Here is a 14917-nt window from a genome sequence, read left to right as displayed (position 1 = left end):
TTCTCAAAACCCAGCTGAATTCCAGAAACATCCCACAAAATCTCCACAAATTCCCACAAAATACATGAAAAATCCCTCAAAACCCTTCAATCTCCTCAATATCCCACCAAATTCAACAAAAATCCCACAAAAATTCCACACGTTTCCACAAAATCTAAGAAAAATTCTTCAAAATTCTTCCAGTGTCTTCTGAAACCCTCAGAATTCTTGAAAAACGTCCAAAAATTCCAGAGACATCCCACAAAACTCCCTAAATTTTTTCAAAACCCCACCAAATTCCAGAAGCATCCCACAAAATCCCCACAAATTTTTCTTATAATTCAAGGAAAATCCCACAAAATTCCCTCAAAATTCCCTAAATCTTCTGAAAACTCTACCAAATTCCACAAACATCCCACAAAATCTCCACAAATGTCCACAAAATTCCAGAAATATCCTACAGAATCTCCACAAGTTTCCACAAAATCTAAGAAAAATTCCTCAAAATTCTTCAAGTCTCCTCAAAATCACACAAAATTCCTGAAAAACCCCACAAAATTCCAGAGAAGTCCCACAAAATTCCCCAAATCTTCTCAAAACCCAACTGAATTTCAGAAACATCCCACAAAATCTCCACCAATTACCACAAAATACATGAAAAATCCCTCAAAATGCCAAAATCTCCTCAAAATCCCACAAAATTCCAGGAATATCCCACAAAGTCCCCACTAATTTCCATGAAATTCAAGGAAAATCCCTCAAAATTCCTGAAATCACCTTAAAACCCTACCAAATTCCAGGAACATGCCACAAAATTCCCTAAATCTTCTCAAAACCCAACTGAATTCCAGAAACATCCCAAAGAAATCTCCACAAATAACCACAAAATACATGAAAAATCCTACAAAATTAATCTACTCTCCTCTAAATCCCACAAAATCCTTGAAAAGCCTTCCAAAATTCCAGAAAAATCCCTCAACATTCCCTGAATCTCCTGAAAACTCTACCAAATTGCAGAAACGCCCCATAAAACCTCCACAAATTCCCACAAAATTCAAGAAAAACACCACCAAATTCGCTAAATCTTTTCCAAATACCACAAAATTCTTGAAAAGCCCCACAAAAGTCCAGAAATATCCCACAAAATCTCCTCAATATACAGCAAAATTCCAGAAACATCACAAAAAAATCCCTAAATCTTCTGAAAACCCAAGTGAATTCCAGAAACATCGCACAAAATCTCCACAAATTCCCACAAAATTCAAGAAACATCCCTCAAAATCCCTAAATCTCCTCAATATCCCACAAAATTCCACAAAAATCCCACAAAACCTCAACAAGTTTCCACAAAATCTAAGAAAAATTCTTCAAAATTCTACATGTTTCCTCAGAATCCCACAGAATCCCGGAAAAATCCACAAAATTCCTGAAAAATCCCACAAAATTCCCCAAATCTTCTCAAAACCCAACTGAATTCCAGAAACATCCCACAAAATCTCCAAAAATTTCCACAAAATCTAAGAAAAATTCCTCAAAATTCTTCAGGTTTCTTCAGAATCCCACAGAATCCAAGAAAAATTCACAAAATTCCTGAAAAATCCCACAAAATTCCCCAAATCTTCTCAAAACCCTACCAAATTCCACAAGCATCCCGCAAAATCTCCACAAATGTCCACAAAATTCAAGAAAAATCCCACAAAAATCTCTGAATCTTTTCAATATCCCACAAAATACCACAAAAATCCCACCAAATTCCAGAAAAATCCCACAAAATCCCCATAAATTTCTCCAAAATTCAAGAAAAATCCCTCTAAATTCCCCAAATCTTCTCAAAACCCAACTGAATTCCAGAAACATCCCACAAAATCTCCACAAATTTCCACAAAATCTAAGACAAATTCCTGATAATTTGTCAGTTCTCTGCAGAATCCCACAAAATCCCAGAAATGTCCCTCAAAGATCCAGAAACATCCCACAAAATCCCCACAAATTACCACAAAATTCAAGAGAAATCCCTCAAAAATCCCTAAATCTCCTCCAAACCCTACTAAATTCCAGGAACACGCGAAGAAATCCCCACAAAATCTAAGAAAAATCCCTCGGAATTCTTCAGTTCTCCTCAAAATTATACAGAATAGAAGATATTCCACAACATTCCAAAAAAAATTCCACAAAATTCCATAAAAATCCCAGTAAATTCTTGACATTTTCACAATAGCCCAAAAAATTGCAGTAAAGCCTCACAAATTTCCAAAAAAATCCCACAAAATCTCCACAAATATCCACAAAATTCCAGAAACATCCCTCAAAACCCCTAAATCTCCTCAATATCCCACAAAATACCACAAAAATCCCACCAAATTCCAGAAAAATCCCACAAAATCCCCATAAATTTCTCCAAAATTCAAGAAAAATCCCTCTAAATTCCCCAAATCTTCTCAAAACCCAACTGAATTCCAGAAACATCCCACAAAATCTCCAAAAATTTCCACAAAATCTAAGAAAAATTCCTCAAAATTCGTCAATTCTCTGCAGAATCCCACAAAATCCCAGAAAAGTCCCTCAAAGTTCCAGAAACATCCCACAAAATCCCTAAATCTCCTCAATATCCCACAAAATTCCACAAAAATCCCACAAAACCTCAACAAGTTTCCACAAAATCTAAGAAAAATTCTTCAAAATTCTACGTTTCCTCAGAATCCCACAGAATCCAAGAAAAATCCACAAAATTCCTGAAAAATCCCACAAAATTCCCCAAATCTTCTCAAAACCCAACTGAATTCCAGAAACATCCCACAAAATCTCCACAAATTTCCACAAAATCTAAGAAAAATTCCTGATAATTTGTCAGTTCTCTGCAGAATCCCACAAAATCCCAGAAATGTCCCTCAAAGTTCCAGAAACATCCCACAAAATCCCCACAAATTACCACAAAATTCAAGAGAAATCCCTCAAAAATCCCTAAATCTCCTCCAAACCCTACTAAATTCCAGGAACACGCGAAGAAATCCCCACAAAATCTAAGAAAAATCCCTCGGAATTCTTCAGTTCTCCTCAAAATTATACAGAATAGAAGATATTCCACAACATTCCAAAAAAAATTCCACAAAATTCCATAAAAATCCCAGTAAATTCTTGACATTTTCACAATAGCCCAAAAAATTGCAGTAAAGCCTCACAAATTTCCAAATAAAAAATCCCACAAAATCTCCACAAATATCCACAAAATTCCAGAAACATCCCTCAAAATCCCTAAATCTCCTCAATATCCCACAAAATTCCACAAAAATCACACAAAACCTCCACAAATTTCCACAAAATCTAAGAAAAATTCCTCAAAATTCTTCAGGTTTCTTCAGAATCCCACAGAATCCCAGAAAAATTCACAAAATTCCTGAAAAATCCCACAAAATTCCCCAAATCTTCTCAAAACCCTACCAAATTCCACAAGCATCCCGCAAAATCTCCACAAATGTCCACAAAATTCAAGAAAAATCCCACAAAAATCTCTGAATCTTTTCAATATCCCACAAAATACCACAAAAATCCCACCAAATTCCAGAAAAATCCCACAAAATCCCCATAAATTTCTCCAAAATTCAAGAAAAATCCCTCTAAATTCCCCAAATCTTCTCAAAACCCAACTGAATTCCAGAAACATCCCACAAAATCTCCAAAAATTTCCACAAAATCCAAGAAAAATTCCTCAAAATTCGTCAATTCTCTGCAGAATCCCACAAAATCCCAGAAAAGTCCCTCAAAGTTCCAGAAACATCCCACAAAATCCCCACAAATTACCACAAAATTCAAGAGAAATCCCTCAAAAATCCCTAAATCTCCTCCAAACCCTACTAAATTCCAGGAACACGCGAAGAAATCCCCACAAAATCTAAGAAAAATCCCTCGGAATTCTTCAGTTCTCCTCAAAATTATACAGAATAGAAGATATTCCACAACATTCCAAAAAAATTCCACAAAATTCCATAAAAATCCCAGTAAATTCTTGACATTTTCACAACAGCCCAAAAAATTGCAGTAAAGCCTCACAAATTTCCAAATAAAAAATCCCACAAAATCTCCACAAATTCCCACAAAATACATGAAAAATCCCTCAAAACCCTTCAATCTCCTCAATATCCCACCAAATTCAACAAAAATCCCACAAAAATTCCACAAGTTTCCACAAAATCTAAGAAAAATTCTTCAAAATTCTTCCAGTGTCTTCTGAAACCCTCAGAATTCTTGAAAAACGTCCAAAAATTCCAGAGACATCCCACAAAACTCCCTAAATTTTTTCAAAACCCCACCAAATTCCAGAAGCATCCCACAAAATCCCCACAAATTTTTCTTATAATTCAAGGAAAATCCCACAAAATTCCCTCAAAATTCCCTAAATCTTCTGAAAACTCTACCAAATTCCACAAACATCCCACAAAATCTCCACAAATGTCCACAAAATTCCAGAAATATCCTACAGAATCTCCACAAGTTTCCACAAAATCTAAGAAAAATTCCTCAAAATTCTTCAAGTCTCCTCAAAATCACACAAAATTCCTGAAAAACCCCACAAAATTCCAGAGAAGTCCCACAAAATTCCCCAAATCTTCTCAAAACCCAACTGAATTTCAGAAACATCCCACAAAATCTCCACCAATTACCACAAAATACATGAAAAATCCCTCAAAATGCCAAAATCTCCTCAAAATCCCACAAAATTCCAGGAATATCCCACAAAGTCCCCACTAATTTCCATTAAATTCAAGGAAAATCCCTCAAAATTCCTGAAATCACCTTAAAACCCTACCAAATTCCAGGAACATGCCACAAAATTCCCTAAATCTTCTCAAAACCCAACTGAATTCCAGAAACATCCCAAAGAAATCTCCACAAATAACCACAAAATACATGAAAAATCCTACAAAATTCATCTACTCTCCTCTAAATCCCACAAAATCCTTGAAAAGCCTTCCAAAATTCCAGAAAAATCCCTCAACATTCCCTGAATCTCCTGAAAACTCTACCAAATTGCAGAAACGCCCCATAAAACCTCCACAAATTCCCACAAAATTCAAGAAAAACACCACCAAATTCGCTAAATCTTTTCCAAATACCACAAAATTCTTGAAAAGCCCCACAAAAGTCCAGAAATATCCCACAAAATCTCCTCAATATACAGCAAAATTCCAGAAACATCACAAAAAAATCCCTAAATCTTCTGAAAACCCAAGTGAATTCCAGAAACATCGCACAAAATCTCCACAAATTCCCACAAAATTCAAGAAACATCCCTCAAAATCCCTAAATCTCCTCAATATCCCACAAAATTCCACAAAAATCCCACAAAACCTCAACAAGTTTCCACAAAATCTAAGAAAAATTCTTCAAAATTCTACATGTTTCCTCAGAATCCCACAGAATCCAAGAAAAATCCACAAAATTCCTGAAAAATCCCACAAAATTCCCCAAATCTTCTCAAAACCCAACTGAATTCCAGAAACATCCCACAAAATCTCCACAAATTTCCACAAAATCTAAGACAAATTCCTGATAATTTGTCAGTTCTCTGCAGAATCCCACAAAATCCCAGAAATGTCCCTCAAAGTTCCAGAAACATCCCACAAAATCCCCACAAATTACCACAAAATTCAAGAGAAATCCCTCAAAAATCCCTAAATCTCCTCCAAACCCTACTAAATTCCAGGAACACGCGAAGAAATCCCCACAAAATCTAAGAAAAATCCCTCGGAATTCTTCAGTTCTCCTCAAAATTATACAGAATAGAAGATATTCCACAACATTCCAAAAAAAATTCCACAAAATTCCATAAAAATCCCAGTAAATTCTTGACATTTTCACAATAGCCCAAAAAATTGCAGTAAAGCCTCACAAATTTCCAAATAAAAAATCCCACAAAATCTCCACAAATATCCACAAAATTCCAGAAACATCCCTCAAAATCCCTAAATCTCCTCAATATCCCACAAAATTCCACAAAAATCACACAAAACCTCCACAAATTTCCACAAAATCTAAGAAAAATTCCTCAAAATTCTTCAGGTTTCTTCAGAATCCCACAGAATCCCAGAAAAATTCACAAAATTCCTGAAAAATCCCACAAAATTCCCCAAATCTTCTCAAAACCCTACCAAATTCCACAAGCATCCCGCAAAATCTCCACAAATGTCCACAAAATTCAAGAAAAATCCCACAAAAATCTCTGAATCTTTTCAATATCCCACAAAATACCACAAAAATCCCACCAAATTCCAGAAAAATCCCACAAAATCCCCATAAATTTCTCCAAAATTCAAGAAAAATCCCTCTAAATTCCCCAAATCTTCTCAAAACCCAACTGAATTCCAGAAACATCCCACAAAATCTCCAAAAATTTCCACAAAATCCAAGAAAAATTCCTCAAAATTCATCAATTCTCTGCAGAATCCCACAAAATCCCAGAAAAGTCCCTCAAAGTTCCAGAAACATCCCACAAAATCCCCACAAATTACCACAAAATTCAAGAGAAATCCCTCAAAAATCCCTAAATCTCCTCCAAACCCTACTAAATTCCAGGAACACGCGAAGAAATCCCCACAAAATCTAAGAAAAATCCCTCGGAATTCTTCAGTTCTCCTCAAAATTATACAGAATAGAAGATATTCCACAACATTCCAAAAAAATTCCACAAAATTCCATAAAAATCCCAGTAAATTCTTGACATTTTCACAACAGCCCAAAAAATTGCAGTAAAGCCCCACAAATTTCCAAATAAAAAATCCCACAAAATCTCCACAAATTCCCACAAAATACATGAAAAATCCGTCAAAATTCCAAAATCTCATCAATATCCCACAAAATTCCACAAAAATCCCACAAAACCTCCACAAATTTCCACAAAATCTAAGAAAAATTCCTCAAAATTCTTCCAGTCTCCTCAAAACCACACAAAGTCTTTGAAAAGGCCCACAGAATTCCTGAAAAATCTCTCAAAATTCCCTAAACTTTCACAAAACCCTACCAAGTTCCAAAAACATCCCACAAAATCTCCACAAATGTCCACAAAATCTAAGAAAAATCCTACAAAATTCATCTACTCTCCTCTAAATCCCACAAAATCCTTGAAAAGCCTTCCAAAATTCCAGAAAAATCCCAGTAAATTCTTGACATTTTCACAACATCCCAAAAAATTGCAGCAAAGCCTCACAAATTTCCAAAAAAATCCCAAAGAAATCTCCACAAATATCCACAAAATACATGACAAATCCCTCAAAATGCCAAAATCTCCTCAATATCCCACAAAATTCCAGGAATATCCCACAAAGTCCCCACTAATTTCCATGAAATTCAAGGAAAATCCCTCAAAATTCCCTAAATCGCCTTAAAACCTTTCCAAATTCCAGGAACATGCCACAAAATTCCCTAAATCTTCTCAAAACCCAGCTGAATTCCAGAAACATCCCACAAAATCTCCACAAATTCCCACAAAATACATGAAAAATCCCTCAAAACCCTTCAATCTCCTCAATATCCCACCAAATTCAACAAAAATCCCACAAAAATTCCACACGTTTCCACAAAATCTAAGAAAAATTCTTCAAAATTCTTCCAGTGTCTTCTGAAACCCTCAGAATTCTTGAAAAACGTCCAAAAATTCCAGAGACATCCCACAAAACTCCCTAAATTTTTTCAAAACCCCACCAAATTCCAGAAGCATCCCACAAAATCCCCACAAATTTTTCTTATAATTCAAGGAAAATCCCACAAAATTCCCTCAAAATTCCCTAAATCTTCTGAAAACTCTACCAAATTCCACAAACATCCCACAAAATCTCCACAAATGTCCACAAAATTCCAGAAATATCCTACAGAATCTCCACAAGTTTCCACAAAATCTAAGAAAAATTCCTCAAAATTCTTCAAGTCTCCTCAAAATCACACAAAATTCCTGAAAAACCCCACAAAATTCCAGAGAAGTCCCACAAAATTCCCCAAATCTTCTCAAAACCCAACTGAATTTCAGAAACATCCCACAAAATCTCCACCAATTACCACAAAATACATGAAAAATCCCTCAAAATGCCAAAATCTCCTCAAAATCCCACAAAATTCCAGGAATATCCCACAAAGTCCCCACTAATTTCCATGAAATTCAAGGAAAATCCCTCAAAATTCCTGAAATCACCTTAAAACCCTACCAAATTCCAGGAACATGCCACAAAATTCCCTAAATCTTCTCAAAACCCAACTGAATTCCAGAAACATCCCAAAGAAATCTCCACAAATAACCACAAAATACATGAAAAATCCTACAAAATTAATCTACTCTCCTCTAAATCCCACAAAATCCTTGAAAAGCCTTCCAAAATTCCAGAAAAATCCCTCAACATTCCCTGAATCTCCTGAAAACTCTACCAAATTGCAGAAACGCCCCATAAAACCTCCACAAATTCCCACAAAATTCAAGAAAAACACCACCAAATTCGCTAAATCTTTTCCAAATACCACAAAATTCTTGAAAAGCCCCACAAAAGTCCAGAAATATCCCACAAAATCTCCTCAATATACAGCAAAATTCCAGAAACATCACAAAAAAATCCCTAAATCTTCTGAAAACCCAAGTGAATTCCAGAAACATCGCACAAAATCTCCACAAATTCCCACAAAATTCAAGAAACATCCCTCAAAATCCCTAAATCTCCTCAATATCCCACAAAATTCCACAAAAATCCCACAAAACCTCAACAAGTTTCCACAAAATCTAAGAAAAATTCTTCAAAATTCTACATGTTTCCTCAGAATCCCACAGAATCCCGGAAAAATCCACAAAATTCCTGAAAAATCCCACAAAATTCCCCAAATCTTCTCAAAACCCAACTGAATTCCAGAAACATCCCACAAAATCTCCAAAAATTTCCACAAAATCTAAGAAAAATTCCTCAAAATTCTTCAGGTTTCTTCAGAATCCCACAGAATCCAAGAAAAATTCACAAAATTCCTGAAAAATCCCACAAAATTCCCCAAATCTTCTCAAAACCCTACCAAATTCCACAAGCATCCCGCAAAATCTCCACAAATGTCCACAAAATTCAAGAAAAATCCCACAAAAATCTCTGAATCTTTTCAATATCCCACAAAATACCACAAAAATCCCACCAAATTCCAGAAAAATCCCACAAAATCCCCATAAATTTCTCCAAAATTCAAGAAAAATCCCTCTAAATTCCCCAAATCTTCTCAAAACCCAACTGAATTCCAGAAACATCCCACAAAATCTCCACAAATTTCCACAAAATCTAAGACAAATTCCTGATAATTTGTCAGTTCTCTGCAGAATCCCACAAAATCCCAGAAATGTCCCTCAAAGATCCAGAAACATCCCACAAAATCCCCACAAATTACCACAAAATTCAAGAGAAATCCCTCAAAAATCCCTAAATCTCCTCCAAACCCTACTAAATTCCAGGAACACGCGAAGAAATCCCCACAAAATCTAAGAAAAATCCCTCGGAATTCTTCAGTTCTCCTCAAAATTATACAGAATAGAAGATATTCCACAACATTCCAAAAAAAATTCCACAAAATTCCATAAAAATCCCAGTAAATTCTTGACATTTTCACAATAGCCCAAAAAATTGCAGTAAAGCCTCACAAATTTCCAAAAAAATCCCACAAAATCTCCACAAATATCCACAAAATTCCAGAAACATCCCTCAAAACCCCTAAATCTCCTCAATATCCCACAAAATACCACAAAAATCCCACCAAATTCCAGAAAAATCCCACAAAATCCCCATAAATTTCTCCAAAATTCAAGAAAAATCCCTCTAAATTCCCCAAATCTTCTCAAAACCCAACTGAATTCCAGAAACATCCCACAAAATCTCCAAAAATTTCCACAAAATCTAAGAAAAATTCCTCAAAATTCGTCAATTCTCTGCAGAATCCCACAAAATCCCAGAAAAGTCCCTCAAAGTTCCAGAAACATCCCACAAAATCCCCACAAATTACCACAAAATTCAAGAGAAATCCCTCAAAAATCCCTAAATCTCCTCCAAACCCTACTAAATTCCAGGAACACGCGAAGAAATCCCCACAAAATCTAAGAAAAATCCCTCGGAATTCTTCAGTTCTCCTCAAAATTATACAGAATAGAAGATATTCCACAACATTCCAAAAAAAATTCCACAAAATTCCATAAAAATCCCAGTAAATTCTTGACATTTTCACAACATCCCAAAAAATTGCAGCAAAGCCTCACAAATTTCCAAAAAAATCCCAAAGAAATCTCCACAAATATCCACAAAATACATGACAAATCCCTCAAAATGCCAAAATCTCCTCAATATCCCACAAAATTCCAGGAATATCCCACAAAGTCCCCACTAATTTCCATGAAATTCAAGGAAAATCCCTCAAAATTCCCTAAATCGCCTTAAAACCTTTCCAAATTCCAGGAACATGCCACAAAATTCCCTAAATCTTCTCAAAACCCAGCTGAATTCCAGAAACATCCCACAAAATCTCCACAAATTCCCACAAAATACATGAAAAATCCCTCAAAACCCTTCAATCTCCTCAATATCCCACCAAATTCAACAAAAATCCCACAAAAATTCCACACGTTTCCACAAAATCTAAGAAAAATTCTTCAAAATTCTTCCAGTGTCTTCTGAAACCCTCAGAATTCTTGAAAAACGTCCAAAAATTCCAGAGACATCCCACAAAACTCCCTAAATTTTTTCAAAACCCCACCAAATTCCAGAAGCATCCCACAAAATCCCCACAAATTTTTCTTATAATTCAAGGAAAATCCCACAAAATTCCCTCAAAATTCCCTAAATCTTCTGAAAACTCTACCAAATTCCACAAACATCCCACAAAATCTCCACAAATGTCCACAAAATTCCAGAAATATCCTACAGAATCTCCACAAGTTTCCACAAAATCTAAGAAAAATTCCTCAAAATTCTTCAAGTCTCCTCAAAATCACACAAAATTCCTGAAAAACCCCACAAAATTCCAGAGAAGTCCCACAAAATTCCCCAAATCTTCTCAAAACCCAACTGAATTTCAGAAACATCCCACAAAATCTCCACCAATTACCACAAAATACATGAAAAATCCCTCAAAATGCCAAAATCTCCTCAAAATCCCACAAAATTCCAGGAATATCCCACAAAGTCCCCACTAATTTCCATGAAATTCAAGGAAAATCCCTCAAAATTCCTGAAATCACCTTAAAACCCTACCAAATTCCAGGAACATGCCACAAAATTCCCTAAATCTTCTCAAAACCCAACTGAATTCCAGAAACATCCCAAAGAAATCTCCACAAATAACCACAAAATACATGAAAAATCCTACAAAATTCATCTACTCTCCTCTAAATCCCACAAAATCCTTGAAAAGCCTTCCAAAATTCCAGAAAAATCCCTCAACATTCCCTGAATCTCCTGAAAACTCTACCAAATTGCAGAAACGCCCCATAAAACCTCCACAAATTCCCACAAAATTCAAGAAAAACACCACCAAATTCGCTAAATCTTTTCCAAATACCACAAAATTCTTGAAAAGCCCCACAAAAGTCCAGAAATATCCCACAAAATCTCCTCAATATACAGCAAAATTCCAGAAACATCACAAAAAAATCCCTAAATCTTCTGAAAACCCAAGTGAATTCCAGAAACATCGCACAAAATCTCCACAAATTCCCACAAAATTCAAGAAACATCCCTCAAAATCCCTAAATCTCCTCAATATCCCACAAAATTCCACAAAAATCCCACAAAACCTCAACAAGTTTCCACAAAATCTAAGAAAAATTCTTCAAAATTCTACATGTTTCCTCAGAATCCCACAGAATCCCGGAAAAATCCACAAAATTCCTGAAAAATCCCACAAAATTCCCCAAATCTTCTCAAAACCCAACTGAATTCCAGAAACATCCCACAAAATCTCCAAAAATTTCCACAAAATCTAAGAAAAATTCCTCAAAATTCTTCAGGTTTCTTCAGAATCCCACAGAATCCAAGAAAAATTCACAAAATTCCTGAAAAATCCCACAAAATTCCCCAAATCTTCTCAAAACCCTACCAAATTCCACAAGCATCCCGCAAAATCTCCACAAATGTCCACAAAATTCAAGAAAAATCCCACAAAAATCTCTGAATCTTTTCAATATCCCACAAAATACCACAAAAATCCCACCAAATTCCAGAAAAATCCCACAAAATCCCCATAAATTTCTCCAAAATTCAAGAAAAATCCCTCTAAATTCCCCAAATCTTCTCAAAACCCAACTGAATTCCAGAAACATCCCACAAAATCTCCACAAATTTCCACAAAATCTAAGACAAATTCCTGATAATTTGTCAGTTCTCTGCAGAATCCCACAAAATCCCAGAAATGTCCCTCAAAGATCCAGAAACATCCCACAAAATCCCCACAAATTACCACAAAATTCAAGAGAAATCCCTCAAAAATCCCTAAATCTCCTCCAAACCCTACTAAATTCCAGGAACACGCGAAGAAATCCCCACAAAATCTAAGAAAAATCCCTCGGAATTCTTCAGTTCTCCTCAAAATTATACAGAATAGAAGATATTCCACAACATTCCAAAAAAATTCCACAAAATTCCATAAAAATCCCAGTAAATTCTTGACATTTTCACAATAGCCCAAAAAATTGCAGTAAAGCCTCACAAATTTCCAAAAAAATCCCACAAAATCTCCACAAATATCCACAAAATTCCAGAAACATCCCTCAAAACCCCTAAATCTCCTCAATATCCCACAAAATACCACAAAAATCCCACCAAATTCCAGAAAAATCCCACAAAATCCCCATAAATTTCTCCAAAATTCAAGAAAAATCCCTCTAAATTCCCCAAATCTTCTCAAAACCCAACTGAATTCCAGAAACATCCCACAAAATCTCCAAAAATTTCCACAAAATCCAAGAAAAATTCCTCAAAATTCATCAATTCTCTGCAGAATCCCACAAAATCCCAGAAAAGTCCCTCAAAGTTCCAGAAACATCCCACAAAATCCCCACAAATTACCACAAAATTCAAGAGAAATCCCTCAAAAATCCCTAAATCTCCTCCAAACCCTACTAAATTCCAGGAACACGCGAAGAAATCCCCACAAAATCTAAGAAAAATCCCTCGGAATTCTTCAGTTCTCCTCAAAATTATACAGAATAGAAGATATTCCACAACATTCCAAAAAAATTCCACAAAATTCCATAAAAATCCCAGTAAATTCTTGACATTTTCACAACAGCCCAAAAAATTGCAGTAAAGCCCCACAAATTTCCAAATAAAAAATCCCACAAAATCTCCACAAATTCCCACAAAATACATGAAAAATCCGTCAAAATTCCAAAATCTCATCAATATCCCACAAAATTCCACAAAAATCCCACAAAACCTCCACAAATGTCCACAAAATCTAAGAAAAATTCCTCAAAATTCTTCCAGTCTCCTCAAAACCACACAAAGTCTTTGAAAAGGCCCACAGAATTCCTGAAAAATCTCTCAAAATTCCCTAAACTTTCACAAAACCCTACCAAGTTCCAAAAACATCCCACAAAATCTCCACAAATGTCCACAAAATCTAAGAAAAATCCTACAAAATTCATCTACTCTCCTCTAAATCCCACAAAATCCTTGAAAAGCCTTCCAAAATTCCAGAAAAATCCCAGTAAATTCTTGACATTTTCACAACATCCCAAAAAATTGCAGCAAAGCCTCACAAATTTCCAAAAAAATCCCAAAGAAATCTCCACAAATATCCACAAAATACATGACAAATCCCTCAAAATGCCAAAATCTCCTCAATATCCCACAAAATTCCAGGAATATCCCACAAAGTCCCCACTAATTTCCATGAAATTCAAGGAAAATCCCTCAAAATTCCCTAAATCACCTTAAAACCTTTCCAAATTCCAGGAACATGCCACAAAATTCCCTAAATCTTCTCAAAACCCAGCTGAATTCCAGAAACATCCCACAAAATCTCCACAAATTCCCACAAAATACATGAAAAATCCCTCAAAACCCTTCAATCTCCTCAATATCCCACCAAATTCAACAAAAATCCCACAAAAATTCCACAAGTTTCCACAAAATCTAAGAAAAATTCTTCAAAATTCTTCCAGTGTCTTCTGAAACCCTCAGAATTCTTGAAAAACGTCCAAAAATTCCAGAGACATCCCACAAAACTCCCTAAATTTTTTCAAAACCCCACCAAATTCCAGAAGCATCCCACAAAATCCCCACAAATTTTTCTTATAATTCAAGGAAAATCCCACAAAATTCCCTCAAAATTCCCTAAATCTTCTGAAAACTCTACCAAATTCCACAAACATCCCACAAAATCTCCACAAATGTCCACAAAATTCCAGAAATATCCTACAGAATCTCCACAAGTTTCCACAAAATCTAAGAAAAATTCCTCAAAATTCTTCAAGTCTCCTCAAAATCACACAAAATTCCTGAAAAACCCCACAAAATTCCAGAGAAGTCCCACAAAATTCCCCAAATCTTCTCAAAACCCAACTGAATTTCAGAAACATCCCACAAAATCTCCACCAATTACCACAAAATACATGAAAAATCCCTCAAAATGCCAAAATCTCCTCAAAATCCCACAAAATTCCAGGAATATCCCACAAAGTCCCCACTAATTTCCATGAAATTCAAGGAAAATCCCTCAAAATTCCTGAAATCACCTTAAAACCCTACCAAATTCCAGGAACATGCCACAAAATTCCCTAAATCTTCTCAAAACCCAACTGAATTCCAGAAACATCCCAAAGAAATCTCCACAAATAACCACAAAATACATGAAAAATCCTACAAAATTCATCTACTCTCCTCTAAATCCCACAAAATCCTTGAAAAGCCTTCCAAAATTCCAGAAAAATCCCTCAACATTC

This window comes from Poecile atricapillus, chromosome 31, assembly GCF_030490865.1.
Source record: "Poecile atricapillus isolate bPoeAtr1 chromosome 31, bPoeAtr1.hap1, whole genome shotgun sequence".
Classification (NCBI taxonomy): Eukaryota; Metazoa; Chordata; class Aves; order Passeriformes; family Paridae; genus Poecile; species Poecile atricapillus.
The sequence above is the reverse complement of the archived record's forward strand: the minus strand, read 5'-3'. Positions refer to the sequence as shown.